The sequence below is a fragment of the Hipposideros armiger genome, unplaced genomic scaffold (genome assembly GCF_001890085.2).
Source record: "Hipposideros armiger isolate ML-2016 unplaced genomic scaffold, ASM189008v1 scaffold_114, whole genome shotgun sequence".
In the NCBI taxonomy this organism is placed as follows: Eukaryota; Metazoa; Chordata; class Mammalia; order Chiroptera; family Hipposideridae; genus Hipposideros; species Hipposideros armiger.
This window is the reverse complement of record NW_017731464.1, coordinates 1,727,295-1,742,433: the sequence shown is the minus strand read 5'-3', so window position 1 is coordinate 1,742,433 and position 15,139 is coordinate 1,727,295. Positions and strand designations below refer to the sequence as shown.

General features: G+C 38.7%; 1 protein-coding gene and 1 pseudogene across 2 annotated transcripts in view; one reads left to right on the top strand and one right to left on the bottom strand.

The window, feature by feature from the left end:
- The window catches only part of ZNF638 (zinc finger protein 638), a 123,497-nt gene that overhangs the window by 29,608 nt on the left and 78,750 nt on the right, over positions 1-15,139 (top strand). The gene's annotated exons all lie outside the window — the stretch shown is intronic.
- Positions 9,990-10,327, bottom strand: LOC109385397 (up-regulated during skeletal muscle growth protein 5 pseudogene; annotated as a pseudogene).

Genomic DNA, 15,139 nt, shown 5'->3' with positions numbered 1-15,139 from the left:
ACCAGTGCACCACTTGGCCGGCCCTAATATTGGTTTCTTTTGATAAAGTTAATTCTAAGTGGAGTTCATTAATATTTCTCTCTCTCTCTCTCTCTCTTTTTTTTTTTTTTAGCTGAGCCATCCTGCCACCTGTTGGCAGCGCAGTGGCAGCTCAGCTTGGGCTGGTAATCGAACCAGTGACCCTGTTGCTCAGAGCTCACTTGTTGAGTGAGCTGTTAACCAACTGAGCCACTCAGCCGGCCTTTAATATTTCTCTTTATGGGTTATGTTGTTTGACTGCTACATAAGCAATTCTTTCCTATCCCGAGGTGATAAAGATACGTATCTATATCTTTTTATAAACGTTTTAAAGCTCTGCCTTTTACTTTCAGGTATCTAATCTACCTCGAATGGGAGGGTACATTGTGAGATTGCTTAGGTCTTTCTCTGAGTTCTCTTTTTCCTTCTGTTAGTTTTTGTCTATTTCTGCATAATGCCACACTTTCTTATATATTGTAACTTTCAGTGCCTCTTGATATCTGGTAGGGCAATTCTCCTCTTCTTATTCTTCTTCCATAAGAGTCTTAGTTATTCTTGGCCCAGCACTCTTCCATATAGATTTTAGGATTAGTTTATCAAATTCCAAAAATGTGTGGTTGAGGTTTTGATTGAAATTCAATTGAATTTATACATGTATCATATTTGGGGGAGAAGTGCTATATATGTGATGTTAAGTATTATTATTTATAAACATAATATATAGCTCACATTTATTTAGATCTTTCTTTAATATCTTCCAATTAAGTTTTGTAATATTCTCCATATGGAATCTTGCATATAATTTAAAAGATTTACTCTTGTTACCTTAATTTTTATCACTACCATAAATATTTATGATTTTTTGGTTGATGTACAGACATCAACATGTATAGACAGTTGCTTTTGTAATTTGATTTTATACTGTTACTCTGTTAATTAATCTTATTCTAGTAATTTATCTGTAGATTCTTTGGAGTTTTCTATATATGCAGTCATATCTTCAAAGAGTGATAATTCTACTTGTTTTTAATCTTTATACCATCTTTTTTTCTTGTCTTTCCTCATTAGCTAGGACAGCCAATGTAATGCCAAAAAATGCAGGAATAATGGATATAATGGGTAGAAGGTTGTCCCTCAAAATTCAGGTCCACCGGGAAACTTAGAATGTGACCTTATTTGAAAAGTCGATCTTTGCATCTGTAACTAAGGATCAAGATGAGATCATACTGGATTAGGGTGGGCCTTAAATCCAATGAAAATGTCCTAGTAAGAGGCAGAAAAGGACAATGCAGATACAAAGAGAAGAAGCTGGTGTGGAGATGGAGGCAGAAATTATAGTGATGTATTTACAAGCCAAAGAATGCGAAGGATTTCCAGCAATCACCGGAAGTTAAGAGAGAGGTATATCCCAGTTTCTGTCTCAGAGCTTTCAGGAGGAACCAACCCTACTAACACCTTGCTTTTGGACTTCTGGCCTCCTGAAATGTGAGAATAAATCTCTGTTGTTTTAAGCCACCTAGTATGTAGTTTGTTACTGCAACCCTAGGAAACTAATGCAATGGGCTTCTTTATCTTTTTTGACATTCTTGCCTTATTTGTTTAATATCTCTCAGCTTTAAATGTGAGAGAAACTTATTTTTTTTATTACATTCTTGTTAAAAATTATTTTCAATTGGCAGTGTATTTACATAGTTCAAATTTAATAGGTGTTCAAGTACAAAACTGAACTGCTTAAATTAGAGGATTAAACTGGCTTTATTATGCGATTTGTGAACCAGGCAGCACCCCATCTAGCAAGTAAAAGGACACTCAGGGGTTGTAAATAATGGAAGGTTTTTACAGAAAGAAGGCTGGGGTAAGAGCGCTATTAGCAAAAGAAAAGAAAGGGTTATTTTTAGGCCAGGACATCTTCTTTTGTGGGGCGGAGAGAATGGCAAGGGTTTCATTTTGCAGATTGCCTCTTTTCCTTTCAAAGGAGGTGGAAGGGAGTGGGGGTGGAGGGGTGAGGGCCCAAGTCAACAGATAACCTTACTTGTGCTTGACCAGAAAATTCCAGATGGGTTGATTAACATTACATTTCTGGAGAAGATTGAAACTGCAATTAGGTGAGGTATTAAGTTCAGGTTTGATGTCATGGGCTTTAGCACAAGTGATGCCATTTTGGGCCCGTAGCTTTCTCTTTAACAAAGGGTATATATATTCTGGCTGCCCACTGTACAGCGTTCTGCTTTTTGTTTTTTAATTTTCACTAATCATAGCGCAATTCCTGATCATTACACAAATAGATTCCTTGCTCATTTCTACAACTTCGTAGTATTTTTATTGGATGGATGTACCATAATATAGCTAATTCCTTATTGGTGGATATTTAGTATGCTTTCAATTTTTTTGCAATAACAAATAGTGCTCAATGGATACTTTTGCATGTTTGTGTAATTATGAATACATCTGCTGGATAAATTCCTAGTAGTGGACCTGCTGATTCAAAGAACATGTACTTTTTCAATCTTTTGTAATTTTGATAGATATTGCCAAATTGCCTTCCAAAGAGATCACAACAATTTACAGGCACACTCTAGCCAACAGTCATACTTTTTGATCTATGCTAATCTGATAGGGGCGATATGGTATCTCCACATAGTTTCAATGTACATTTTCTTATAAGTGAAGTTGAGCATCTTTTTATATGCTTAATAGCCATTTGTACATCTTTCTTTGCTATATACTTTGCCCATTTATTTTACTACTGAGTTATGTTTTTCCCCTTTATTGATTGATAGGGCTGTATAAAAGAACTAGCTTTTTATAATGAGTTACAAATATTTTCCTAGATACATTTCCTCTTTAATATAATGTTCTAACACTTTCTGATTTTGTGAATTTTTTTGGTAAGCTATTTCTTTCCATGGTGCTAGTATGTTGTCGTGATAGGTGCCAGGCCAGAAGAAAGTACAAATTTATCATGCCTGAGAGATTGTATTTTCAATGAATCCTTATGTGACTTTGGCAATCTTTAGTCACAACTTGAGGGTTCTTATTTGATATACCTTCTGTGTTTCAGCTATAATTTAAATCTGAGAACTGTATCCTGATATACACATACATTTTTAAACGTTTGCTTTGGCACAAAGAAAAAATCAGGTCATTGTAAAGAAAAAGAAAAAATACAAAAGTAGAAATAAAAATAAGCAGGAAGAAAATCCCTCAATCTCTGTTAACACCAGGCTTTTTATGACATATACTGTATTTTGCCATCTATAATGCATACTTTTTTGCCCAAATTTGTGAGGGAAAAGTAAGGATGCACATTATACATGAGGAGTACTAATTCCGTTTTCCTGAAAGTTTGAGCCAAAAACGGGTGCACATTGTACACGGGAGCATATTATACACTGCAAAATACGATACTTTTGGATATATGATTACATACATATATTTTTTTCTGTGTAAAAACAAATATACAATGGATACTTTAAACTTTTTCAGTTAATCTTACAAATCTAAAAAATTTAATTGTTGAATAATATTCTATTATACAGCTATGAAACAATTGGGTGGTTTGTCCTCAATTATTTCTGCAAGCTCATCCTTTTCTTCATAGTCATTAACTATTACCTATTCTCAACACTTAGCCTTGACCATCATCTCTTCTCACTCTGTATTATCTCTCTAGGTAATCTCTTTGATGGCTCCTAGCATCAGTTATTAGATACATACCAATGCTTCCAAATTTATAATTTATAAGTGTCTTCTGAGTCCCAGCCTAGGCATCTAACTGCCTATTTAGCATTTCTACTTGTGTCAGAGACACCTCCAACTCTGCATATCCAAGCTAGACAACTAATGATCCCCTCTCCCAGATGCTACACGATTCCAGTGTTCCTTGAGTGAATGAATGGCAAGATCATCTGAATAAGCCATAAACTTAGATCTGATGTATCGCCACTGACATATCCTTCACTTCTCTCCATATCTACAGTATTACAAAGTCATACCAAATTTTCCTCCTAAATATCTCAAGTCTTTCCATTTCTTAGCGTCTTCACTGCCAGTATCTTCAGTCTATGCTATGATCTTTGGCCACACCGACTGGCTTCCTGCACCCAGTCAGGCCCCCATTTTATAAATTCTCCACACCAGTGCTTTTCAAAGTATCTGTGGTGAAGGACCAGTTTTTAAACATTACCAATCTGTCACAGACCAATATTTTTGTAAAACACAATAAAAATAAGTTACTGGAAAAAAAGTAAAATGCAAAGATACACAAAATACAATCCTTGCATTTTTGTTAGAATTAACAGACATAAAACTGGTCTGTCAAATTGGTGGACAAGTTTCTGAACACTGGATTTTTGCACTTAACTTGATGTGCATGGTTGTATCCCCAATGCTTAGCACAGTGCCTGGCGTTGTGAAATGAAATGGTAATTTGGGGACATTTCAAATTGTTTCCAATGATTGGCTATTTTATTTTATTTTTTGATGCTCTAATTGGCTTTATTAAGCAATTCATGAATTAGGCAGCATCCCATCCAGCAACTAGAAGGGCTCTCAGTGACTGACCATTTTAAAAATGACATGAACATATCTGTTGTTAAGCCTTCATTTCTTTAGGATCAGTTCCTAAAGACAGAATTTCTATCCAGGGTAGAGACATTTTATTTAAAAGGTTTTTATTAAGCTAAATTGCCTTCCAGAAAAACTGCATCCCATCCGCATCAATATTGAATGTGAATGCTCATTCCTATTCCTTAGGAATAGGCCTCTTTCCCTGTTAAGCCCCTTCACTGGATTTAACTACTTGTCTTGGTCTTGGGGAATCTTTGAGGTGGGTAAGCACAGCTTATCTTTCCCCCTGTCTCCAATCTGCATTCCAGAGACTGGTTATTACCTTGTGGCATTTACCTTAGTCCCACCTAGAGTAATTTGGGTGGGGTGGGAGAAGGCAGGAGGGACCTTGGCCCTTTAGGCTGCCTTGCTTTTTTGAGTCTTCCCAGATCTTGATCAGATTTTCTATTGCATCTTCTTCTTTAATTTAGCTTGGCTGAGATTTTGGCTTTCCAACCTAGTAAGGTTAGTGACTTTCTGACTCACACACATTTTGGGATTCCTGTCTATAGGCAATAAAGATACCTCCTCTGCAACGCTCAACGGTATTTCCATTTTGCTTTCAGATGGACCAAGTTGACGGAAGCTTGTTCTTTCTTGTAAGAATTAGATATCAAAAGTAGCCAATTAGGGCCGGCCGAGTGGCGCGATGGTTAAGAACTCGCTTGGGATGCCAGAGGGCCCCGGTTCGGATCCCACATATGAGGGCCAGTGACACTGCCCTCCACAGCTAAGATGCTGAACAACAGCTCAACCTGGAGCTGGGCTGCCATGAGTCGCCGGCGACGGCGTAGGCTGCACTCCCTGTGGCAGTGGGTTGCCATGGGCTACCGTATGTAGCCAGCAGCCAGCGTGAGCGGCCAGCAGCCAGCGTGAGCGGCCAGCAGCCGCAGTGAGCGGCCGTCCAGAAGCCGGTGACTGATCTGCCTCGCCAGGGAAGAGCGCAATGATGGTGCCAACTTGGGCCAGTGAAGCAACGTCCTCCACAACTAGATTGAAGAACAAAACGACAGCAACTTGTCTGTTCCCCTTCCCCCAATTCCCCAGCACTGTTCCCATCCCCCCAATTCCCCAATAAAAATCTTTAAAAAAAAAAAAAGTAGCCAATTATATGACTTATGATACCTTTTAACTTTGAGATACAGAAAACACTGTTTCAAACAAATAGATTTATTGTATTACATAATTGGAGTCCAGCAGTAGGGTGCGCTTCAAACTGGGAAAGATCAGCAATAGCTCACTTATGTCATTATGAACCCAAGTTTTTCCTCTCTTCATTCTGCTGTTCTCAATGGAGGCTTCATCCTAAGACTGGCTTCTTGTGCAGGGAAGGGAGCTAGCTGCCTGTAACTATAGAGGACAGAGACTTCCTTGGTGGTGTCTGTGGGTAGAGGCAGGGAGGAACTCTCCACTAAAATGAAATAAATATTTTCCCCTAGTTTGTTTGGATCAACTTAGGTCATGTGTTCACATCTAAAATGTTTCTAAAAGCCTTTAAAGGTTTAGGTTTGATCCACACAAAGGCAGCGTTCCAAGTTATAGCAAGCAGTTGAACCAGCTCCTTTGTAACCACAGAATAAAGACTATTACTTCCCAGCTAGGGATAGAGGGATCCTCATGGCATTCCATATTTTAAGATCTGTCATTGCCACCCCACCCCGCCTTTTCTGTTATCAATTCATATGTTAGTCAGGACTCTAGTTCACAAATGACAAATATCCAACTCAAACGGGCTTCAGGAAAATGGGAATTTATTGATACATGGAACTATAAAGGCTATGGAATAGTCTGGCTTTGGGCATGGCTGCATATAAGGGCTCAAGTGATGGCATCCACATCCTCCTTTTCTCTTTATCAGATTTTCTCCGTTTGGTAGTCATGAGGGTCACCAGAAGCCCAAGACTCACATCTTATCTGCTTTAGCAACTTTGGCAGAAAGAGAGCATTGTCTCTGAGAACTCTGGCAGAAAAATCCCAGGGAAGGTCCTAATTGGCTACATTCTCATTCATGAATCAATTACTGTGAATGGAATATTTTTATTGGTCAGGTCTGGGTCATGTACCGTATTTCCCCATGTATAAGATGCACCCTTTTCTGAAAAATTTGGGGTCTAAAAACTGGGTGCGTCTTATACAGTGGTTGTAGTTTTTTTACATGCATTTCCCGCAAGTGAGGAGTTGTATGAATTTTATGATGAAAAAACTTGAGTTCAATAACTTTATGTAATACATTTTTTTCAAATTTCGGGCCCCAAAATTAAGGTGCATCTTATACATGGGAGTGTCTTATACATGGGGAAATATGGTATCTACTATGGTTACGGGAAGCATATCAGCCACACCTAAGCTACTTAGAAGTGGTTTCCCCTCTGGACAAGGGTTTGGTTACTGGAAGAAGGAAAGATAAATGTTGGAAGGCAAAAATAATAGCTGCTCACTATAATGGTATTTTAGGAATTCAAAGGAGGCAATTTAACTAGAGCAGCAAGCCTCAGATTGTGCTTCCCAGACCTACTGAATCAGAAACTCTGGGGGTGGGGCCAGCAATCTGTGTTTTAATAAACCCACCAGGTGATTCTGATGCAGGATAGAGTTTGAGAACCAGTGAAAAGGGGGTTTCCTTCAGGGGCTGTGGAAGTGCAATGGAGCTAGCAATTAATTCTGGGTACAGGGGAGGTTTCTTAGGGAAGGTGGCATCTAATTTGGGCCCTAGAAAAGGAGGTAGACTTCTCCATGTGGAGAAATTTCCATTTTTTGCTCTCCAACTTCCTACTCTTCTCCTTCATTGAAACCTGACTTATGCCAATTTACCATATTTATTGTGCCTTTTGAGCCCTATGGCTCAGCTTTTTTTTCTCCAAGGATATTCTTTTTCTTTCTTTCTTTCTTCACTGATTCAAACCCTAGCCTCCTTTAAAGTTTCAGCTCAAACTTTACTTTCTTCCAGAAAACCTTACCCTGATAAGCTCAATTTTCACTAGTGTATGTCTACTCTGTATGCATTCTTCTTTCATCCTTTTAGCACACACGCATTGATTTCTTATATACCAGGTACTGTGGTAAGTACTGAAATTGTGTAAATGAATTATACTATCTGGTTTAAATTGTGTAAATAAATTATACTATCTGCATCTGCTTTAAGATGCCATCAGAATGCCCTCTAAAAAGGCTCTACTTGGGCTGGCTGAGTGAGTGTCTCAGTTGGTTAAGAGCTTGCTCAAGAGTTTGAGCTCTGAACAACAGCAGTTCGATGCCCAGCCCGAGCTGAGCTGCCGCTGAGCTGCCAACAGGTGGCAGGATGGCTCAGCTAAAATAAAATAAAATAAAATAAAATAAAATAAAAAAGGCTCTACCAGTTTACATATTCACCAGCATTTGAGGCTGCTTAGTTCCCCACGTCCTAATCACCACTACATGCTATCAGTCTCTCATTTTTGCCCATCTGGTTAAGTGAACAATAGCTTGCATTTTTACTATAATATTTTTGTGTGTGGATCTCTGTGTTTATACTACTTGATGGAGCTCCTTGGATATATATATATATATATATATATATAAATATATATATTATATATATATAATATATATAATATATATATTATATATATTAATATTTTTCATCAAATTTGGGAAGTATTTGGCCATTAAATCTTCAAATTTTTTTCTGTTCCTTTCTCTGTCTCTTCTCTTCTTCTAGTACTCCCATTATGCATATGTTGGTGCATTTGATATCCAACGTTTCCCTAAGGCTCTGTTAACTTTTCTCCATTAGTTTTTCTCTCTGTTCTGCTGATTGCATAATCACCATTGGTCTGTCTTCAAGATAGCTGATACTGTCCTCTGCCAGTTCAAAGCTATTATTAAACCCTCTAGGGTTCAATTGTTGTTATTTCAGTTATTGTACTTTATCCTCCACAATGTCCATGTGGTTATTTAAAAAAATTATTTGTCTCTTTATTGACATCTCTAGTTGTTACAAGATTGTCATACCTTCATTTACTTCTTTTAGCATTGTTTCCTTTAGTTCTTTCAATATATTTATAATGGTTATTATGAAATCTGTTCAATTCAATATTTGAGCCTTTCCAAAGGCAGTTTCTGTTGCCTGTATTTTTTTCCTTCAAATGAGCCACACATTCTCGTTTCTTCATGTATCTTGTAATTTTCCTTGTTGAAAACTGGACACTTTCCGTAATATATTGTAGCAAACCCAGATGCTGATTGTCTGTCTTCTCTGGCACTTGTTTTTGCTGTTGTTTGCATATTTGTTTTGTGACTTAACTGAACTATTTTAGTGAAGTCTATTGCCCTTGCAATGTGCAGCTTCTGTTCTTGCTCCTCAGGATGAGCCTAAGTCACTCTGGGACGACAGTGTTTTAGCAGGGCTCTCTTTGACTCTCTCTTTCTTTGAGTTCTCTGTTAGGCTGATTGCTCTGCTATTTTTGACGACCCTGAGACATAAATTTCTCCACAGTCTGATTCAATTCAGTTTGGGTTCCTTTGCTGGGGTATTTTTTGAGACCAATTTCTGACACTTTTTTTTCTGTCCCCAGGAGGCTCTTTTAGCTTTTTCTCTCCCTGGTTCTCTCTGTTAAACCTACTGGCCTATCTGTTTAGCTTGTTGATATCATAAAGCTATCAGTTTCCTCTTATCCAATATCCAATTTCTTCCTTATTTCTGAGATTGCTCGTAGGCATGCAACTTCCCTACACTGTGTTTTCAGTAAAGTCATTACCTCTGAGGAGAGCTTGAAAGCTCTCTGTTGTTATTGCTAGCCTCTCTGCCTGGGCAAAATCTTCTAGTCATTGCTCCAGAGCAGGTTTTGGGGATGGTGGCCCACTTTTTGTGGAATGACAACCCTGGCTTATGAGCAGGACTCTGGGTGGGGGCAGTAGCTTCTGGTCTTCTGGCCTTGCCTTTCCTGGAATGGAATCTCTGCCCTACCAATGTGTTGTGACAAGGCCACTTAGGGCCACAAAATATTTGAAGGGCTTTATCTGGGATTGAGCCTTGAATTTATGAATGTGGGCTGGGTTTAAGAAGAGATCCCTAAACCGCTCTGCTTTATTTGCCAGAAATTTATCCTCTGTAACATGGAGCTGGGAGGGAGAAGAAAGGTTATTGGTCTGTCCTTCTGGAGGGAGACCATATCATTTGGGAGCGAGGGGAATTGGGAGCCTCATCTTCAATAACACTGAGATAGCAGGCCATTGGTCAAGTGCCACAGACTCTCACTGTTCTTACCAAGATTTAGTAGATTTTTTTGAATAAGTGTTTCTTTACTTGCTGTATGCCCTTCGGACAATTTACAGAGACTTTACATGATTGTTTTTTTATTTTTTATTTTTTTTTCCCAGGTCCATAATTTATTGTACAAATTGAGTATCACATGATGAGTTGACATTAGCTTCTCCAGGTATGGGAAATCAACAGATGAGGTACAGCTTAGAATCCTTTTATGTTGCTTTCACAGCTGGAGTTTTTTTTTGGCCTTAACTTGAAGTATAAGACCAGCAAAGCAATACCTCCATATGTGGCCAGTACACAATTCATTCTACCTGTGAGTGTATATGAGTTGAAATATTTTTTGATACCAGTGAATTGGAATTGGGCGTCAGCTTCTGGACCTGCCATGATTTCAATCTCTTGCAGAAGGCAAGAATTCCGCAGACAGTGGCCTTCAACGTACGAAGCTACCCCTCGGTCCCTACATGGTTGTTTTTTAAAAATAATTTCCACCAGATGGTTCATTCAGGAGTGTGTCTGTAGAACTCTTAATGATTCTGTTCTTGAAGTGGAACTTTTTCTTGAACTGCTTTTGTAGACTCTATAACCAATGGTATAGGGGTAACAAATTCATAAGATGAAAATCCTGAAGGTAAAGGATTCTTCTTATTTTATGTTTGAGGAAACTATTTGTTAATATTACTTAAATTAGAGTTTTAGTCAAAATTGTATTGTTTCTAAATCCCAGGTCATTGTTTATTGATTGATGTATCATGATTTTGATTTTTTTTTTAAAGATAATTGTTTCTTTAAACTTTATTGGGAAACTGTTTTTTTCCAGGACCCATTAGCTCCAAGTCAAGTTGTTGTGTTCAACCTAGTTGTGGAGGGTGCAGCTCACTGGCTCATGTGGGAATCGAACTGCAACATTGGTGTTACAAGCCTGTACTCTAACCAACTGAGCTAACTGGTCACCCCCTGATTTGTATTTTTAATGAATTGAGACCCTAGTCTTCAGATAACAAGTGTATTAGCTATGTACTGCTGCATAAAAATTTACCTCAAAACTTAATGGCTCAAAACAATAATATACTTTTTATAAAAGTTTTATCTTTCTGTGGGTCAGGTAGTCAGCACTGATTTAGCCAGACAGTCCTTGATAGGGTCCCTGATGAGATTGCTTTCAGAATGTCGACTTAAGCTGCAGTCATCTGAAGGCTTAACTGATGCAGGAGGTTTTGTCTCCAAAGTGGCTCACTGAAATGGTTGTGGATTTGGTGGTAGTTGTTGGCAGAAGGCTTTAATTCCTCCCCTTATGGGCTTCTCAACAGGCTATTTGGATGTCCTCAAAACATGGCACCTGGCTTTTTCTACTGTGAGTGATCCAAAAGAGAGAAGGACGGGTCAGGCAGAAGCTATCATTTTTATGGCCTAGCCTTGGAAGTCACATAGCATCACATCACCATATTTGCTAAGTCTGACCTCAACTCAAGGAGAGTGGAATTTTGTTTCACCTCTTTAAGTGAAATGTATCAAAGAATTTGTGGACATATTCGGGAACAAAACATATTCGTAACAGAAGAGGTAAACTGACTTTTGGTCACCATTGTACTAGTTTTGATATGAACTCGGACAAAAAACTGTTTGTTTTCTTGAGTTAATTTCTAAACTTCTCTATATACTATACCTGAGTACACACCTTATAGTCTGACACAAATGCTGCAAAATTCAAGTACCAGTAAGAACTGAATTTTCTTTTCTTTTTTACAATTTTATTGGGGAACAGCCATGGTCATTGGTTACACATTGCTTTCATGCTATGGCGTCATAGTTGACTCTTCAGGAAGGGCGCAGTTCACAGTGGTGTATGCGGGGATCGAACCGGCAACCTTGGTATTATCAGCACCATGCTCTAATCGAACTGGCAACCTTGGTATTATCAGCACCATGCTCTAACCAACTGAGCTAACCAGTCACACCAAGAACTTGAGTTTTGTTGATATTTTTGTTCTTTTGCAGGACATGAAAGGGCTTGTGACTCCTCAAACTTTGATCACGGCCCTGCACCTATCCGAATAATTAGGTTTGGATTTTAAAGACAGAAGGAGGGCAATAGTTGCCCGCAACTCCTACTTATTAGACATTTGTATTTGAGACGAGATAGTGATGAGATTCTTTGTGTCATTGAGACAAAGTACCATTTATGTCAACAAAACACAGGAACAAGTTTGTGATGACTGTTCTTTTTTCTAATACTTTCTGGCATTGAGTAGTAACTGTGCTGAGCAGGCAGAAACTGAGCTCTAGATAGAGCTGCTCAGTACTTGTTGTACTTAAGATGTGGGGTAGGATACCTTTTTTCTGTCAAGAATATTGACATTTTTGGGCCGGCCGCGGCAGTTGGTTAGAACGTGAGCTGTTAGCAACAGGGTCGCCTGTTTGATTTCCACATGGGCCAGTGAGCTGCATCCGAGCTGAGCTGCCAACAGGTGGCCAATGGCTCAGCTGTTGAGAGCACATGCTCCTAACAGCAAGGTTGCCGGTTCGACTCCCACCTGGGATGGTGGGCTGTGCCCTCCCCTGCTACTAGTCTGAAAGTGGCAACTGGACTTGGAGCTGAGCTGTGCCCTCCACAACTAACATTGAAGGACAACAACTTGACTTGGAGCTGATGGGTCCTGAAAAAACACAATGTTCCCTTCCCCAATTTCCCAACACTGTTCCCTTCTCCAATTCCCCAATAAAATCTTTTTAAAAAAAAGAATATTGACGTTTTTATTTATTTTATTTTTATTTAAAAAAATTTTTTATTTTGTAAAATACAGAAATTTATTTCTTACAGTTCTGGAGGCTGGAAGTCCAAAATCAGGGTGCCAGCGTGATGTGGTGAGGACCCTCTTTTGGGTTGCGACTTCTCATTGTGTCCTCACCTGTTGCAAGGCAAGAACATTGACATTTTTAGATGGGAAAGAAGTTCTGTAAGCAGACCAAGGAGACTGAAAGATATAAAAGTTTGAAGTAGTAGATTCTAAGATAAAAACATTTTTTTCTCAGGGATGCCATAAATATTGATGATTATCTTTCAAATTATAGATTTCCAGACTCATGTCTTATGGGCTAGCTTATCTAGTCCCCTCTTTCCCCCCTTTTCACTTGTAAGAAACTGAAATCTGGTGAGGTTAATATCAGAGCCTGGGCTAGAAAGGTAACTCTTGTGACTCCTAAACCCAAGTATTTTATTCAGTGTTCTATATTGCCTTGAGTGGTTTATAAGGCTTTGCATGATTCAGTCCCTTGCTACTTCTCCATCCTCATCTTATCCTTTTTTTAGCTGAGCCATCCTGCCACCTGTTGGCAGCTCAGCGGCAGCTCAGATTGGGCTGGGAATCGAACCGCTGTTGCTCAGAGCTCACACTCTTGAGCGAGCTCTTAAGCAACTGAGTCACTCCTCCGGCCCATCTTATCCTTTCTTTACATCAATCACTCCACCTCAACTGAGCTGTCCTTGTTCTTCCTGAAACACATCAATGTGCTCCTTTCCAGGGCCTTTGCACTTGATGTATGCTTTAGTGGAAAGCTCTTCTTCCAGATATCTGTATGAATTCCGCTCCCNCCCGCCCCTTTTCCTTTATATCTCTGCTCAGATGTCACATCATCAGAGAGGACTTCTTTGACTACTCTATCTAAAGCATTACCCAGCCCCTACTTCATCTTTCCCCCTTACTTGCTTTATTTTCTTTATTTTGTTACATTATATATTTGTTTATTGTTTTTTTTCTATTAAAAAATAAATTGTATGGAAAGCAGGTACTTGATTGACTTGATTTTTGTTGACTGCTGTATCTTCCAGTGCTTTAGAATTGTGACACAGATTATGGATTCAATTTGATATAAGTCAAATTATGTCACTCCTTGCTCAAAACCTTCCTATCTCATTCACAGTAAAAACCAAAGCCCTTAAAATGCCCCGTTATGGACTAAACTGTGTCCCCCTCAAATTCATCTGTTGAAGTCTTAACCCCTAGTACTAGTTAGAATATATTTGGTGATTACAGTTAAATGAGGTCATATGGGTGGGCCCTAATCCAATGTGACCAGTGTCCTTATAAGAAGAAGGAGATGTACCAGAGATACGTGTGTACACAGAAAAGCCAAATGAGATCCCAGTAAGAAGGTGGCCAACTGCAAGCCAAGAAGAGAAGCCTCAGGAAAAACCAAACCTGTCCACACCTCGATCTCGGACTTCCAGCCTCCAGAGCTGTGAGAAAATATATTCTTGTTTTAGCCACCCAGCCTGTGGTATTTTGTTGTGGCAGCCTAACCAGACTAATATAGGCTGTAAGTATTCCCAATTCTCCTTACCTCATCTCCTCTGTTCCCTCTTACTCATGCTGTTGTAGCCGCTGGCGTTCTTGCTGTTTCCCAAGTATGCCAAACTAGCTTTCACCTCAGAGCTGTCTTTCCCATCAAGGCTGTTTGTGCTATGAGGGCAGGAGTTAGTGTTGCCTTTCGGTTTGCCACTGACTTTTTGGTGCTCACAAGAGTTTCTGGCACAGAGTAGGCCCTGAAGTAATACTTATTGGCTCAGTTAATGAATAAACAAATGGAACTGATCCGTAGATAGATAAAGAGATCAGTATGACAGACTACAAGGTCCATAAATTCATTTCCCATATGGGAACTTAATATTGTGTTGTTGGTATTTGTTTTTTAAAGGGAAGAGGCATTTCAATGGTGGTGGGGGGGAAAATGGGTTACTTAATATCTGGTAACTTCATGACTGATTTAATACATTTGGAAGAAAACAAAGTTATCTTTCTACTTCATATCACAAAAATAACATATTTAGATTAATTAAACATTTAACTGAAATTAAAATTGTGAAATTATATGCAAAAATTTAAAAAGCTTGGGAGAATTTTTATATAATTTCTGGGTGTATGTGCCTCTGGGGGTGGGGTGAGGGATCTTAGAAAAAAAAGAACATTCGAAAGTCATAAAGAGAAAGATTACATTCCAAAGTCATAAAGAAAAAGATTGACACATTTGATTATATTAAATTTTAGAATGGCAAAAGACACTCAGACAAAATGTCAGTGGGGAGAAACCAATTGCAACATAGTTGACAAAAGGTTAATAAATATTCTTATATATTAACAACTATCTCTTGATAAAAAAAAGACAATCAGCTCATTAGAAATATGAGCAAAGAATATTGAAAGGATTTTTTTTTAAAGGAGTTTCGAAATGTACATGGCTAATAGATCTGAAAGGATGCTCAACAGC